A 17,131-nucleotide genomic window follows, 5' to 3' on the forward strand; every position below is an offset into this window, starting at 1 on the left:
CAAGAATTAGAGGAGTATACCTCAGAAGGTCTTGGGGTTAGCAGAGATGACAGAGGGTGAAATGAAACCATGGAGGGATTTGAAAGCAAGGATCATAATTTTAATATCAAGACATAGTTTGACCAGGATCCAGTATAGGTCAGTGAGCACACTACTGACAGGCAGACTTGCTATGAATTAAGAAACAGGCAGCAGAGATTTGATGACCTCAAGTTTATGGAGAGTAGAAGGTGGGAGATGAAGCAAGATTAACTAATTCTAAATTTAAAATATTTGGACACCTTATCCACTTTTAATCTTAACAGTCCCCACCTAACCTACAACATACTTGAACGTAATTCTTTACCTATCATAGTATAAGCCAAAATACAATTCCTCATGATTGGGGTGAGACAGAGAAAATAAATTCAGTGTTTATGAAATGTGTAAAAACCATTCCAATACCCATATTATACAAGACCTTGTTGCAATTTAAGCACCAAAAGGTAGCTTCTAAGTTGCGATAGTGTTCATATACGAAATGACATCATTGTTTGTAAATCTTCATAATCGTTCCATATAATTTGCCAATGTATGTTTTATCCATCTCATCATTTTGTCAACTATTACTAAATGCAAATCAGTCTGCATGTTCAGATCAATAAGTGTTTGAGCCTTTGATTAATTTGGTAGTATTATCAATGTTTGACAAATTTGACTATTGTCAACCCCGCTGTCCATATAATCTGTAAATTAACTTTACCATGCCCCCTAGAGTTAGAGCTAAATCATTACATCTTCAGCAAAGAATTCCTAGATCAAAACGAACGCTGGGTTATTTAAGACGAAGTCTGCTGTGGTAATTCAGTCTCCAGCTCTTGAATGAGTTGGAAGTCATTTCTAGTGGGAATTTTAAGTGAACTGGCCTCGTCAGAGTGGTTCCACTTTACCGGCAGTTGTCCAGTTTTTCGGGCAGGTAAGATAGTAACTCCTTCCCTGTTCGTCAAAATTTGTCAAGAATCAAAGTTTGGCTCTTGTTTCTATTTAAAGACCCAGGGCGATCGAATACGAGGCTAATTTGTTTTTAAAAGTTGTTCGTACGAATCACATTTGCTGAAAGGTCTTAATATTTACGCGAATATGTTAATCTTTTGGTGAGATTTGAGTTCGTGTTGAGGGAACGCGAGGTGATTGATCATTGAGACTGAAACTGAAGGTTTGTAACATTTTTGTTTTTTGTTAACTCCAGCAACAGAGATGAGTGTTAGTGCAAGGACATTGTTGCGTTGTTCATTCATAATAGCGACACATTATCTGTTCATTTATTTCCTCGTGTTACTAAAATTCCACGAATTTCCACTAGATCGTCTAAGAATTTGGGATAAGTCTGGAGTTAGGCTGCGCGATACCGCATGAAGTCGCCGTGAGCCATGTTCTTCCCACCCTATTCAACCTCGTAAACTTGCGAGTCTGAACAAGAACTGTCCACGTACATTTTTTCTCTAAACCCTTCTGAAGCAGTCTATTGCAATGTTCCCATATATGGTGTCAATGTCGGATCGGCGTTGTTAGAGGGGATTAGGTTTGTTTTATGCTAACAAAATTGTGTATATATATCATACAAAATGTTGTGATCTTTGAGGTGCCAGTTTTGTTTTTTACCGGTTAATATGATTTAAATTCATATTGTTTCTGTTTAAAATACACGACTTTAATTCCTTATGCTGATAAGCACACCACTGATTTTAGAACTTCATTAATTTCTACATCCGGAAATTCCAGAAAACTTGTGGATTTGAAACTCATGCGTGTAAGTTCATGGAACATGAATAGGTACCCAGAAGAAGTTAGAAAAATTATAAAGACGCAGACTGAATGTGGTTGGGCTGCAGAGCTAGGAACTGATTTAAACATAATGGCAGTATTTGCATGTATGATGATGACCTCCTGCTTAACCTCACAACCAATTGTCTTGACCTCTGCCCTGTGCTTAAATTGTCATACCACTTCTCAGACATCCAGTACTGAATAAGCAAAATTTCTTCTAATTAAATCTTAGGAAAACCAAAGCCACTGTCCGTGATCTTACCACCTTGCTGTGCCTGTTGATCCAATTCGCACCCAACACCAAACTGTTTGATACCATCCCAGCCTCTTTTTCATGATGTGAACACAAAAAGGCTGCAAAGCTTATTAGCATGGATTTTACTGGACTTCAATATCTTTGGTACACATTCTTTCTTCCTCCCTCCTGGATGCTTCCCACCTCTCTGGCGTGACATCATGCTGGTGCAAACACTGCTGCTCTATGAAAGTGTGGTTCAGATGCAGCAGTAGTGAAGGAGAGGGAGGAGGTGAGTACCACTACATCTAGGTGATCCCCCCCGCCCCCAAAAATGCACATTAGAGATGGAGGTGGTCAACTGCGTTCCATACCCCATGATCTAATTTGCCCTTGGTGAGTGTCACCCGAAGGGCCCCAGCCAAATGTTGGGTGTCACAGATGTAGCCATGCCAGCCTGTTTTGCAGGTGCATTAGTGTCAGGAAGGGGGGGATTTGGAATGGCTAACAATGGTCGAGATCTGCTGCGTGGAAGGCCCTGGCATGGATTCCAACCCTCCCCCTCCCTCTAGGTGACCACGGGCCCTGGTACATGGGATGGTGGGGGAGCTGGAGTGAGCTCCAGAAGACTCTGTGTCCCCCCGGTTATGCAAGTCCCAGAGGCTCAACTACGTCTGCTCCATGGTGTATGAGCCCTCAGCAATGGTTCTCTGTGACTGGGCCAAGCTCTGGAACCTTTCAGTAATGACTCACTGTGACTGGGTCTTGCTCTCAAAACCCACAACAATGTCTCTGTGTTTTGAGTATGCTCCTGAGGCCCTCAGCCATAGTGCTCAGCAACTCCGCCATGCTTGGACCATGGCGACCATTTCCTGCCCCATGCTTTCCACTGTGAACACCACCATTGCAGTGTTGGCCTGAGTGCCATGCAATACCAGCACTACCTCCTGCATCTGAAGGCTGTGGGACTCCTTCAGACAGACCTGAAGTTGCTAACAGCCCCTCCTGCAATCCCCAGTTCTGCTTCTCTGATCATCACTCACCTGATGAAGGAGCAGCAGTCTGAAAGCTTATGGTACCAAATAAACCTGCTGGACTTTATCCTGGAGTTGTGAGACTCCTCACTGTGCCCACCCCAGGCCAATGCTGGCATCTCCACATCATCTGCTTCTCTAGCAGCTTCAGGAAAACTGATCCCAGTTGCCCGGCCCTGGCTGGCTGCCAGCTGTTTCCTTGGCTCCGGGAGACCTCCGTTTGCCTGAGTCCTCAGGCATTCCCGACTCCACCTGATGTAACACATTAGGGAGCAGAAAGTTACCTGAACCCTTTGTATCAGGAAGCAGTCACATCTATTAGGGTATAGTAAGAAGTCTCACAACACCTAGGTTAAAGTCAAATGGGTTTATTTGGTTGGAGTGCTGCTCCTTCACCATGTCAGTCTTGATATGCACGATCATCTTGGAGATCTTCTCCACTTTGAGCCAGCGATTTGCAGTGCTGGTGGTAGCCATGACGTGGAGATGCCAGCATTGGACTGGGGTGGCACAGTAAGAAGTCTCAGAACACCAGGTTAAAGTCCAACAGATTTATTTGGTATCACAAGCAGTGCTCCAAAAGCTTGTGTTACCAAATAAACCTGTTGGACTTCAACTTGGTGTTGTGAGACTTCTTACTGTGCCCACCCTAGTCCAATGCCAGCATCTCTACATCATGGCTATTAGGATATAGCTGATTTGATCTGGGTCAGGAGAGTGTGACTGCAGCTGAGGTGGGTAAGGGGGTCCAGATGGCAGGAGTGTCAGCCCCTGCAATTATTTTATTTATTTGAGGTTCTCAGATTGTTTAGATGCGAGTGGGGCTGCAGTGTGGATGAGATGACTGACCATGACACTGTGGTATAGGAAGATCTGGATAGGCTGAGCAAGTGGGCGAGGACCTGGCAGATGGAGTACAATGTTAGCAAGTGTGAGGTTGTCCACTTTGGCAGAAATAATAGTAGGAGGGATTACTATTTAGTGAAAAGCTGCAGCGTGCTACGGTGCAGAGGGACCTGGGTGTCCTTGTGCATGAGTCGCAAAAACCCAGTCTGCAGATGCAGCAGGTGAACATAAGAACATAAGAAATAGGAGCAGGAGTAGGCCAACTAGCCCTTCGAGCCTGCCCCGCCATTCAATAAGATCATGGCTGATTTGTCTTGGCTCAGTTCCACGTTCCCGCCCTCTCCCCATAACCCTTAATCCCCTCGCTTATCAAAAACCCATCAACCCGCGTCTTAAAAATATTTAGCGAGGTAGCCTCCACCACTTCAACGGGCAGAGAATTCCAGAGATTCACCACCCTTTGAGTGAAGAAGTTCCTCCTCAACTCCGTTCTAAACCGCCCCCCCTTTATCTTGAGGTTGTGCCCCCTAGTCCTACTATCCTTTCTGAGCGGGACGAGTCTCTCCACCTCTATCCTATCCATCCCATTCATCATCTTATACATCTCAATGAGATCTCCCCTCATTCTTCTAAACTAACGAGTACAAGCCTAATTTATTCAGCCTCTCCTCATAGATCAACCCCCTCAACTCCGGCATCAGCCTAGTAAACCTCCTGTTCACTCCCTCCAAGGCCAAAATATCCTTGCGTAAGTACGGCGCCCAAAACTGCACACAGTACTCCAGCTGCGGCCTCACCAATGCCCTATATAGCCGCAGCAAGACCTCCCTACTTTTATATTCAATCCCCCTCGCTATGAAGGCCAGCATCCCATTTGCCTTCCTGACCACCTGCTGCACCTGCAAGCTGGGTTTTTGCAACTCATGCACAAGGACCCCGAGGTCCCTCTGCACCGTCGCCTGCTGCAGTTTTTCTCCATGTAAGTAATAATCCTTCCTACCATTATTCCTACCAAAGTGAACCACCTCGCACTTGCGATCACTTCTTGTGATCAAGAAGGCGAATGGAATGCTGGCCTTTATAGCGAGGGGGATAGAATATAAAAGCAGGGAGGTCTTGCTGCAACTGTACAGGGCACTGGTGACGCTGCAGCTGGAGTACTGTGTGCAGCTTTGGTCGCTGCACTTGCGCAAGGATATTTTGGCCTTGGAGGGAGTGCAGAGGAGGTTCACTAGGCTGATACTGGAGATGAGGGGTTGGACTATGAAGAGAGACTAAATAGACTGGGTCTGTACTCTTTGGAGTGTAGAAGGATGAGGGGGGATCTTATAGAGACGTATAAGAGAATGAAGGGGATGGATAGGGTAGAGGTAGAGAGATTCTTCCCGCTCAGAAAGGATAGCAGGACTAGAGGGCACAGCCTCAAGATTGGGGGGGGGGTCAGTTTAGAACGGAGTTGAGGAGGAACTTCTTCACTCAAAGGGTGGTGAATCTCTGGAATTCTCTGCCCGTTGAAGTGGTGGAAGCTACTTCGCTGAATATATTTAAGTCACGGGTAGATAGGTTTTTGACAGACAAGGGAATTAAGGGTTATGGGGAGAAAGCGGGAAAGTGGAACTGATCCACTTCAGATCAGCCATGATCTTATTGAATGGTGGGGCAGGCTCGAAGGGCTAGATGGCCTACTCCTGCTCCTATTTCTTATGTTCTTAAGCCATTCAAATGGGAGGAATTCAGAAGGGAATGTAGTTGTAGTAAGGGACAGCATAGTGAGAAGTATAACAACTCCAGGAGTCCATACTTCATTGCACAAAAATGAAACTAAACAAGTTTGTGATGAACACAACAGGTCCCAACTTGAACTAAAAGGTGCTTTATGCATGGCTTGGGTTCAGTACATGAGCCCCATCTGGTGAGCTAATTACCAATCCCGAGGGAGCTCGTATTCATTGACTTCCCAGCTGGGCTCAGATTACCTGAAGGTGCTGGGGATATGGTTTGGAGCGGCAGGAGCATGCCCCAAAAACTGGGACAAGTGCATTGCCAAAGCCAGACAGAAACTGGGCTTGTGGGAGCAACGCTCCCTCTCCATGACAGGAAAAAGTCCTGATGATCTGGAGCGAGGTGCTGTCTGTGTTGTTGTACATGGCGCAGGTGTGGCCTATCCCCAAATCCTGCGCTGCAGCAGTGACGCAGGCCATCTTGAAGTTTATCTGGAGATCAAAGATGGATCGTGTCCGGAGGGAGGCGATGCACAAATCTCCAGAGAATGGAGGAAAAAACGTTCCCAACGCCACCCTCATCCTGATGGCCACCTTTGTGTGTGGCTGCATCAAGCTGTGCGTAGATCCTTGGTACACTAACAGCAAGTGCCATTACTTTTTGAGGTTCTACCTGTCCCGAGTGTTGCGAAGGATGGGTCTGGACACACTGCTGCAGAACGCTCCGAGTAGTTGGACCATACTGCAGCGCGTGTCCTTCGTGGAGGAATTCTTCCGCAAACACACCTTTGACCACTTGGCGATTTAAGCAGTGGTCAGCGTGTAACGTCCTTGGGGCCCTGAGAGAAAAGGGGATGGCGGATCCTGTCGGATGGTTCCCTGAGCAGACTGTCAGTGTCATCTGGCAGAACGCCTCATCACCAGAACTGACAAACAAGCACCAAGACCTGGCTTGGCTGGTGGTGAGAAGGGCACTCCCCGTCAGATTCTTTATGCTCACTCGAGGTCTCAACAGCACCGCACGCTGCCCTCAAAGCGGCTGCGGGGCTGATGAGACGGTCGCACACCTCCTTGTGGAATGTGCCTTTGCAAAGAAGGTTTGGAGTGAGATGCAGTGGTATTTGTCGAGGTTCGTCCCGAACAGCTCAGTGACGCAGGACTCTTGTGCTCTACGGGCTGTTTCTGGGGACGCAGACCGAGACAAATACCAACAGCTGCTGGAAGGTCATCAACTCGGTGAAGGACGCACTTTGGTCCACCCGAAAGTTGCTGATCTTCCAGCTGAAAGAACTGTCCTTGACTGAGTGTTGCAGACTGGCACACTCCAAGGTCCAGGACTACGTGCTGAGGGATGCGCTGAAGCTTGGGGCAGCTGCCGCAAAAGCACAATGGGGAAAGGCCACACTATAAGGTCTTTTAACGGAGGCAGACCGAGGGCCCGGGAACTGCAGAATACCCTCGGCCTGCGTAACTGTGTGCCAATCTGTGCAATAATAGCACACAGTAATTTATTGAGGCGTGTATATAGTTTTAAGTATTGAAACGTAATGATTGTAATTTGTACAAATCTGTAAAAATGTTTTGATTCTGCATTGTTTGCAATTCAAAGCCATGTAGATTTGCAATAGTTTATTTGAGATTTTTATGAATAAAGTATATTTTTGGAATAAAAAAAAGTGACTTCACAGCTGGGCTCAATTAGTGATTTCCCCTTGCAGATCCTGGGTGTTATCACATTCCTCCTCCTCTGTGTCTGAGGTTCTCCATCGCTACTTGGGCACCAGGGCCATCTTCCTCTTTTGGCCCTTCGCTGTTTTCCTATTTCGTACTCCACCTGGCCAGGTGGTGTATAGCATATTAGCTAGTACTTCTTGATGATTGACAGATTATTATTGGAGTTGGTTCTTTCTCTCTGATTTCTGTTGTTTCAGTCTCCATTTCAGAGTTGGAGATCTCATATGGCATTTCAGGGCTTCCCATCGGTAGAGGTGTTATGTCCTTCCTCCCTGTACTGGGGTCTCCAATAGCATGCTTGCCGAGTTGACCTCTTCTGTTTACAGCTCCCGAAGTTTTAGGTGGTCCACATGCTTTCTTTGCACTGTGTCTCTAACTTTTACCATGTAGGACACTGGTCCTGTTTCAAAGAGAATTGTTCCTGGTGTCCATTGGGTGCTGACTCCAAAATTTCGCACTGAAACCATATCTCCCTCCAACATTGTTGTTTCTTTAATCACGGCCCCTTTCTTGAGCTTCTTGCTTCTCTCCCACTCCATATTGATTCCGGAATATAAGGCTTAGCTTAGTCTGTAGGCACCTGCCCATTAGTGACTTGGCTGGGGCTACATCTGTCATTACATGTGGCATCATTCTTTAACTGAAGAGAAAAAACTTGCCAGTTTGGTGTCTACAGGCACCCTGGTCTGTTTTTCATTCCTTTTTAAAAATTTGGGCAGATCATTCCGCTAGTCTGTTCAATGATGGGTGGCTAGTGGCTGTGCGGACATGTCATATTCCATTTGTTTCCAAAAATATCTTAAATTCTCTATCAGTAAATGGGGTTCCATTATCTGTCACTAAAACTTCTGGGATTTCACGGACACTAAAAGATTATCATAGTTTCTCTATCGTGTTTTGTGACATGTGGATGTCATCCTGTGCACTTCCATCCATTTAGAATGGGCATCAATTAACAACAAAAACATGGAGCCCGTAAATGGTTCTGCAAAGTATCCTAATTTGTAGCTTTCCTGGCCATTCCCAGGGACGTAGGGAAGCTTCCAGTGTAGCCTGATACGTTCTGCAGGTTTTTACCATTTTCTATGTCTCCGTTTATTCCAGGCGACCAGATGTAGCTTCTCTCTAGCATCTTTATTTTTGATACACCTGGGTGGCCATTATGACGTTCTTGAAGGATAGGCCTTTGAGCAATTGTGGGATAACTACCAGGCTCCCCAAGGATAATGCTCTCTTCTATACTTAATTCTGGGTATTTTGTTGCATATGGCTGCAAGTCTTGTGTTGGACATTTCTGCATTTCTCCATTTAATATCATGCGGCTCAGGTTTGCCAATGTGGGATCGTTTTGAGTTCAAGCCTTTATCTGTTTTGCCAAAATTGGCAATGTATCCATAACATCACTGCTCCATCCACTTTCAATGGTGATGGAAAACTTCTGGGCAAAGGTAAGTGACTCGAGTATTGGCGACTTGTGTCCCAGGTTTATGTTCCAGGGTATACTCATAAGTACCAAATAATAGTGCCTATCGCTGTATTTGGGCTGACGCTATAGAAGGGATTGTTTTGTGCTTGGGGGAAAAAGGTCCAACAGAGGTTTGTGGTCTGTTAGGATTGTAAAGTGTCGACCGTGGAATTTCTTCACTGCGAGACCATTGCCAAACCCTCTTTAATTATTTGTGTATTCCTTCTTTCCACATCAGCTAATGTCCTTGAGGCATATGTAATCAGGAGCTCCATCCTCTTGTTCCATCAGTGCGACAGTACTGCAAATATTCTATAAAGAGAAGTGACACATGTTATGACCAATGATCTTTCCTGATTGAAATGGATCAACACATTGATCGACTGCAGTTAGTGATTTACTCTCTCAAAAGGGTCCTCCTGTGTTTCTTTCCATGCCACTTCTGATGCTTTTTCAATAAGGTATGTAGGGGGTGCCAGTAACGTTACCAAGTTTGGAATTAACTTCCCATAATAATTTACAAGGCCAAGGAATGATTTTGGTTCTGTCATGTTCCTTAGTGTTGGAGCCTCTTATGTCTTTTACCTTTTTCTTGACCGGATATAGACCATCTTTGTTGACCCTGTATCTGAGATATATTACCTCTGCTGCTTGGAAAACATATTTTTCCCTTTTTAGTCTGACGCGGGCTACCAAAAACCATTGTAACATTTCTGCAAAATTTTCATGGTGTTCATTGACAATGGATCCTGTGATCATCTAGGTAAACTGTCACTCTGGGCATTTCCGGCAACATGCTTTCCATTGCTCTTCAGAATATGGCACACACTGATACCCTGAATTGTCAGTGAGTGTATCCATATAAACCCTTGTGCATGTTTACCATCATGTACTTCCTTGATGACGCTTCTAGTTCTAACTGGAGGTTCACATCATTCATATCCAGCTTTGTGAATATCTGGCCTGTAAATAGTTTTGCATAGAGGTCGTCAATTGGTAGTATTGGATATTTGTCTAAGCAAGATGTTTTATTCACCATCATCTTATTATTACCACAAAGGTGGATTGTGTTGTCCAGCTTTAACACCAGGACTACTGGTGCAGCCCACTCAGAAAATTGTACAAGTCGAATTTTCCTCAGTTCTTCTATCAGTTCCGTTCCTTCTCCAGTTTCACATATGGAGCGCATATGGAACTGGTCTTGCCTTTAAAAAAAATCTTGTTTGAGCGTCTGGGTCCACGTAAGTGTTTGCCTTGAACCCCTTTTATTTTTCCAAAGTCTGTCTTCAAAACCTCTGGGTACTTTCCTAGTCCCTTCATAAAAGTTTCCAGTGTCCATTTTGAAAATTTTCCTCCAATCCAACTGGAGTTTTTGTAACCAGTCCCTTTCCAAAAGGCTGGGACCTGGCCCTTGTATCACTATCAGAGTCGAACTGTTTGTATATATGTGACTGGGGTTATGATGGTCACTACTACTCATAATGGCTCTCCTGTATAAGTTGCTAATCTTGCCTTCGTGTCCTTCAGCTTGAGTGCAGAGATACCCATTGTAACCTTCTAAGTTCACGTGCCCGTACAATAGATACTGCTGCCTGCCCACCCCCTCTCCACACACCGCCCCCCCCCCCCCCCCCCCCCCCGCTGTGTCCACCTCCATGTCCAGTGGGCATCCTTTCATCTGGAGCTGTATCTCTATTGGGCCACCTTTGGTGTAGTGATGCAATTTAGTAATGCTAGTTCCTACTCTTTAGCCTGACGTATCTGGTATCCTCTGTTCTGGGGTGGCTTCGCCCTTCGATATGGGTGTTGCATGCTTTGTTTGTTTTGGCAACCTTGCTTGGGCTGGCCTCCTTGGCTGCATGCACAGCACTGTTGTGCTGGCTGCTCCCTAAACTGTGGAACTCTCTCTCGGTTAGTGTCGGAATTTCCTGCTTTCTTTGCTTGCTTGTTTTCCCTTGCGCTCAAGGCCGTGGTTCACAAGTATGTTCAACTGGGGACCTTGGTTCATGATAGGGGACTCGCCCAAGCGTATGGACGTTATTATCTAAAGATCCTTTCAGCCCCTTTCTCCACATTCTCCTGAGATAAGGCCAGCTTTATGGCTTTTTAAAATCTAGGTTTGGCTCCGTCAAAAGCCTTTTGGGTTGCTAGATCATTTATACCGCACACTAAATGGTGTCGCAACATTCCTGGTATTGTTGTGCCATATTCGCAGTGCTCTACCAATTTTCTTAGTTGCATCAGGAATTCTATCACTGATTCCCTTGCACATCTAGTACTTGTATTAAACCAGTATCATTGTAAGATCATGGAAGGTTTAGGATCATAATGATTTGCCATCATTTCTACTAACTCATCAAAGGTCTTAGACTCCGGAGTTTCTGGATACGACTTTTTATAATACTTAATGTTACACCCCCACATACAATCAACAGAATGATCTTTTGCCAAGTAGCTTCTTCTATTTTGTTTGCCCAAAAGAAGTACCTCTTTCTCTCAGCATATTGTGGCTAGTCCGCAACACTCACGTTGTATGCCTCCAGCTTCCCAAAAAAGGCATTGCAAAACTGAATGATACAGACTTAACAGGAGCTGATGAGCAGAGTTACCAAAACATTCCTTTTACTTCATTGCCAATATAATAACTCCAGGAGTCAGTTGTAAAGGGACCATGCTTTATTGCATAAAATGAAAACAAACAATTACCATAATCCTGTGAACACAATAGGGTCCTAAATGGGACTAAAAGGTAATGGACCCTTTCAGGCTCTTGCTTTATACAGGACGCAGTACGAGGCCCATCTGGTTGGCTAATTAGCAATCCCCAGGGAGCTCGTATTCAATGAGCCAACTGGGAAGTCAATGAGTGATTTTCCCCTTGCAGATCATTGGAGTTATTCCAAGGGGAATTAACACTCTTCTCTGCAGCAAAGAGTGAGAATCCAGAAGGCTGTGTTGCCTGCCTGGTGCCAGATTTCTGGACATTTGTTCAGGGCTGGAGTAAAATTTAGTGGGAGATGTGAATCTAATTGTCATGGTCCATATAAGTACTAACGACATAGGCAGGATGAGGAAGGAGGTTCTGTTTAGTCACTATGAGGATCTAGGATCCAAATTAAGAAGTGGAACCTTAAAGATAATAATTACCTGAGCCATGTGCAAATTGACATAGGGAAAACAAAATGAAAGAAATGAATGCTGGACTCAAAGTCAGGGGTGTGAGAGAAGTGGGTTCTGGTTCATGGGGCACTGGTGCCAGTACTGGGGAAATTGGGAGGCTATACTTCTGGGATGATCTACACCTGAACCCTGCTGGGGATGGTGTTCTAGTGCATAACTAGGGAAATAGAGAAGGTTTTAAATAATAGGGGGCGAGGGGTCAAATTTGAAAAAATGTGGTAAAGGGACAAAGAGTATAAATCTAAGAGTAAATCAACAGATAAGGCTTGACATCACAATAATAATAAAAGGACAAAACTAAAAGCTTGGTATCTGAATGCACATAGCATTTGAAATAAAACAGATGAAATGATTCAGTGCAATTAGAAATAAATTTGACAACCAGGGCAACAGAATGACATTGATAGGGACCTGAATTTTGAAGGATAAGAACATAAGAACATAAGAAATAGGAGCAGGAGTAGGCCATCTGGCCCTTCGAGCCTGCCCCGCCATTCAATAAGATCATGGCTGATCTGTCGTGGCTGATCTGTCGTGGCTCAGTTCCACTTTCCCGCCCTCTCCCCATAACCCTTAATCCCCTCTCTTATCAAAAACCCATCAACCCGCTTCTTAAAAATATTTAGCGAGGCAGCCTCCACCACTTCAACGGGCAGAGAATTCCAGAGATTCACCACCCTTTGAGTGAAGAAGTTCCTCCTCAACTCCGTTCTGAACCGCCCCCCCTTTATCTTGAGGCTGTGCCCCCTAGTCCTACTGTCTTTTTTGAGCGGGAAGAGTCTTTCCACCTCTATCCTATCCATCCCATTCATCATCTTATACGTCTCAATGAGATCTCCCCTCATTCTTCTAAACTCTAACGAGTACAAGCCTAGTTTATTCAGCCTCTCCTCATAGCTCAACCCCCTCAACTCCGGTATCAGCCTAGTAAACCTCCTCTGCACTCCCTCCAAGGCCAAAATATCCTTGCGCAGGTGCGGCGCCCAAAACTGCACACAGTACTCCAGCTGCGGCCTCACCAATGCCCTATACAGCTGCAGCAAGACCTCCCTACTTTTATATTCAATCCCCCTCGCTATGAAGGCCAGCATCCCATTCGCCTTCCTGACCACCTGCTGCACCTGCAGGCTGGGTTTTTGCGACTCATGCACAAGGACCCCGAGGTCCCTCTGCACCGTCGCCTGCTGCAGTTTTTCGCCACGTAAGTAATAGTCCTTCCTACCATTCTTCCTACCAAAGTGGACCACCTCACACTTGCCAACATTAAATTCCATTTGCCATTTCCTGGCCCATTCGCCCAGCCTATCTAGATCCTTCTGCAGACTCTCCACACCCTCCGCACAATTTGCCTTTCCCCCAATCTTGGTGTCATCAGCAAATTTCGACACCCTACACTCGGTTCCCTCCTCCAGATCATCTATATAAATGGTAAATAGCTGAGGCCCCAGCACCGACCCCTGGGGCACCCCACTAGTCACCAACCGCCAATCCGAATAGCACCCATTGACCCCCACTCTCTGCCTCCTATTTGACAACCAATCCTCTATCCACGCTAACACCCTACCCCCAACTCCATGTCCTCTGACCTTCTGCAGTAACCTCTTGTGAGGTACCTTATCAAACGCCTTCTGAAAATCCAGAAAGACCACATCCACCGGCTCTCCTCTATCCACCGCCCTAGACACATCCTCATAGAACTCCAGTAAATTTGTCAGACACGACTTCCCTTTAATGAAACCGTGTTGCGTCTGCCCTATCAAGCAATTCCCTTCAAGATGCCTCGCAATTTCCTCCTTAATGACGGATTCTAACATTTTACCTACCACAGACGTTAAACTAACCGGCCTGTAATTCCCCGCCTTTTGCCTGGCACCCTTCTTAAACAACGGCGTAACATTAGCCGTTTTCCAATCCTCCGGCACTTCCCCGGAATCCAGCGACGTCTGGAAAATAACCACCAAGGCATCCACTATCACCTCCGCCATTTCTTTCAGAACCCTCGGATGCATTCCATCCGGTCCTGGGGACTTGTCCACAATCAGCCCCTCCAGTCTGTCGCGCACCACCTCTCTAGTAACAGTAATGTCATTAAGACCCTCCAGTCCTACCACCTTTCCATCGCTAACACCCGGCAAATTATTCACGTCCTCCTCCGTGAAGACAGAAACAAAAAAGTTATTCAAGACCTTAGCCATATCCCCATCCCCTACCACTAGGTCCCCTTTCTCATCCGCTAAGGGACCAACGTTCACCCTAGCCAGCCTCTTCCTTTTTATATATTTATAAAAACTCTTGCTATCCTTTTTTATATTAAGCGCTAGCCCAGCTTCATAGCTTCTTCTACCCTCCTTTATCAACTTTTTTGTCAATCTTTGTTGACATTTAAACCTTTCCCAATCCTCTTCTCGCCCACTGCTCTTAGCTACTCTAAATTCCTCCGCTTTTAATTTAACACTTTCCTTCACCTCCTTCGTTATCCACGGCTTATTACCTCTCTTCCTACTGTCCTTTTTAACCATCGGAATAAATTTCTGCTGAGCACCAAGAAAGATCTCCTTAAAGATCCTCCACTGCTCCTCAGCAGACCTACCTTCCAACGCGCTCCCCCAGTCCACATTCGCCAATTCTTCTCTCATCCTACCATACTCCCCTCTATTCAAACAAAGGACACGTGTCCGGGAACCCACTTTCTCCTCCTCCATCTGCAACAGAAACTCCACCATACAATGATCACTCTCTCCAAGAGGATCCTTCACCTCAAGGTCCCTAATTCTACCATGACACTTAGAAAGGGCAGGAATCTAGGAAAAGGCAGAGAGGTGGCTCTGATAATTAATGATGATATTAGCACATTAGAGAGGGATTACTTAAATTCAGAGAACTAGGCCACAGAAGCAGTTTGGCTTGAGATGAGAAATGAAAGAGACAACAAGTTAATTGTGGGAATGGTCTACTTGCCTCCTGATTGTAACTACATGGTAGAATAGAGTATAAAGAAAGAGATAATGGGACCTTTTCAGAAAGATGCGTCAATAATTATGTTTCTCAAAGTGGGGATCAGCAGGATTTGAATCCAGGGTTTTTCAACCCGTGTGTGGGTTGCAGAGATGTTGAAAATGGGTCACTGGGTATCCTTTTTGGGGATGTTCTGTGATCTTGCTCAAAACATCATGAAATGTTCTGTGACTCTGTTCTAAAGAAAATGTTTATCGCACGCATTTTGTAGAAGGCGGTATGACCATGAGGATCTCTCTCTGAGATAATGACATAACCAGCATGAGAAAGGAAAGCTTAGTATTGATTGATACAATGTGCACTTTATGAAAGGAAAAGGTAAAAAGATGTATTTTTAAATGTAGAGATTGTGAGATGTTTAGATTGTGAGTGTAGCAGCTTGGCTGGTTGGTGGGTCATGAGGGGTGGCCACTTTGTAAAAGTGTGTCGCCGGAAAAAGTTTGAAAACTATTCTTTTAATCTATATATAGACTAGAATAATCAGAAGGGCAAAGGTAGCCTAGATGTTTTTAAGACAATATGTTCTGGAACCAACTGGCAGTAGGCCGAGACCTGATAATGTGCATGAGATAATAAACTCATTATGAAGGCACACCAAGGTAACAGCAAGCATAATGTGACTGAATTTTACATTTAGTTTGAGGGAGCAGAGAGTGGATCCAAGAACAGCATTTTAAACTTACGTAATGGCAATTATGGGGGCATGAAAGCAAAGATAGCTAAAGGGAACTGACAAATGAGGGTAAGGGACAGGTCATTAGACATGCAGTGGCAGACATTTAAGGGCATATTTTAGAAACATAGAATAGATACATTCCAATGCAAAAGAAAAATTTCATGGGGAGGTCTTACCATCCATGGTTAATTAAACAACTTGAAGACAGTATTAAACTTTAAAAAAAGGTGCAAAGATGGTAAGTTAGAAGATTGGAAAAATTTAAAAAAGCAAAGAGATGACAGGGTTAAGGGGGGGAAAATTAAAGTGCAAGAGAAGCTGGCTAGAAATATAAAGACCACAAGAATTTCTATAGATATTTAAATAAGAAAATAGTAACAAAATTCTTTGGCCCCTTTGGGGAATTAATGGGAAATGAAGAGATAGCAGATTAATTTAACAGGTATTTTAATTCAGCTATCACAATAGAGGACATAAGTAACATCGAGTAATTGCTGTAAATCAGAAATTGATAGGTAGGAACTCTGGGAAAATTACAATCACCAGGGAAGTGGTATTGAACAAATTATTGAAGCTGCAAGCTGACAAGTCCTGGATGGACTTCAGCCTAGGCTCTTAAAAGAAGTGGCTAGTGAGACAGTGTTGCGTTGGTTTTAGCTTTCAAAATTCCCTCGATTTGGGACAAGTTCCATAAGACTGGAAAATAGCAAATGTAATTCCTTTGTTCCAAGGGGAGACAAAGCAAGAATGATTAGCCAGTTAGCTTTTCATATCTATCAAAGGGAAAATGTCAGAAGCTATTATTAAATCTATTATGGGAGGAGAGTTAGAAAAATTCAAAGCAATCTTGCACATTCAATATGGTTTGTGAAAAGGAAATCGACTAATTTATTTGAGGAGACACTTGCTGTAGATAATAGGGAACCAGTGGATGTACTGCACTTTGATTTTCAGAAAGCATTTGATGAGATGCCATATCAAAAGTTATTGTGAAAAGTAAAAGTTCATGGTGTGTGGGTAACATATTGGCATGTATAGAAGATTGGCTAGCTAACAGGAAACAGAGTAAGCATAAATAAGTCTTTTTCTGTTTGGCAGGATATAGCAAGTGATGTGCCATAGGGATCAGTGCTAGGGTTTCAACGTTTTATAATTTACATGAATGACTTGGATGAAGGGACTGAAGGTTTGTTTACTACGTTTGCTGCTGACACAAAGATAGGAAAGTAAGTTGTGAAGAGGATGCTACAAAGTTACAGAACAAAGAGATCTACGAGTTCATAGCTCCTTGAAAGTGGAGTCACAGGTAGACAAGGTGGTGAAGAAGGCATTCAGTATGCTTGGTTCCATTGGTCAGAACACTGAATATATGTCTTGTTGAAGTTGTACAAAACATTAGTAAGGCCACACTTGGAATAA

The 17,131-nt window shown here is 44.4% G+C and overlaps 1 protein-coding gene across 1 annotated transcript in view; it reads left to right on the forward strand.

Moving 5' to 3' along the window:
* Window positions 1-804: 804 nt before the first annotated feature.
* The window catches only part of LOC145353447 (cysteinyl leukotriene receptor 1-like), a 176,969-nt gene continuing 160,642 nt past the window's right edge, over window positions 805-17,131 (forward strand). Inside the window, exon 1 of the mRNA XM_080204228.1 lies at window positions 805-955. The gene's annotated coding sequence lies outside the window, so the exon portion shown is untranslated. The remainder of the gene's footprint in view (window positions 956-17,131) is intronic.

Source organism: Carcharhinus amblyrhynchos, chromosome 15 (genome assembly GCF_965287045.1).
Source record: "Carcharhinus amblyrhynchos chromosome 15, sCarAmb.v2.hapA, whole genome shotgun sequence".
NCBI lineage: Eukaryota > Metazoa > Chordata > Chondrichthyes > Carcharhiniformes > Carcharhinidae > Carcharhinus > Carcharhinus amblyrhynchos.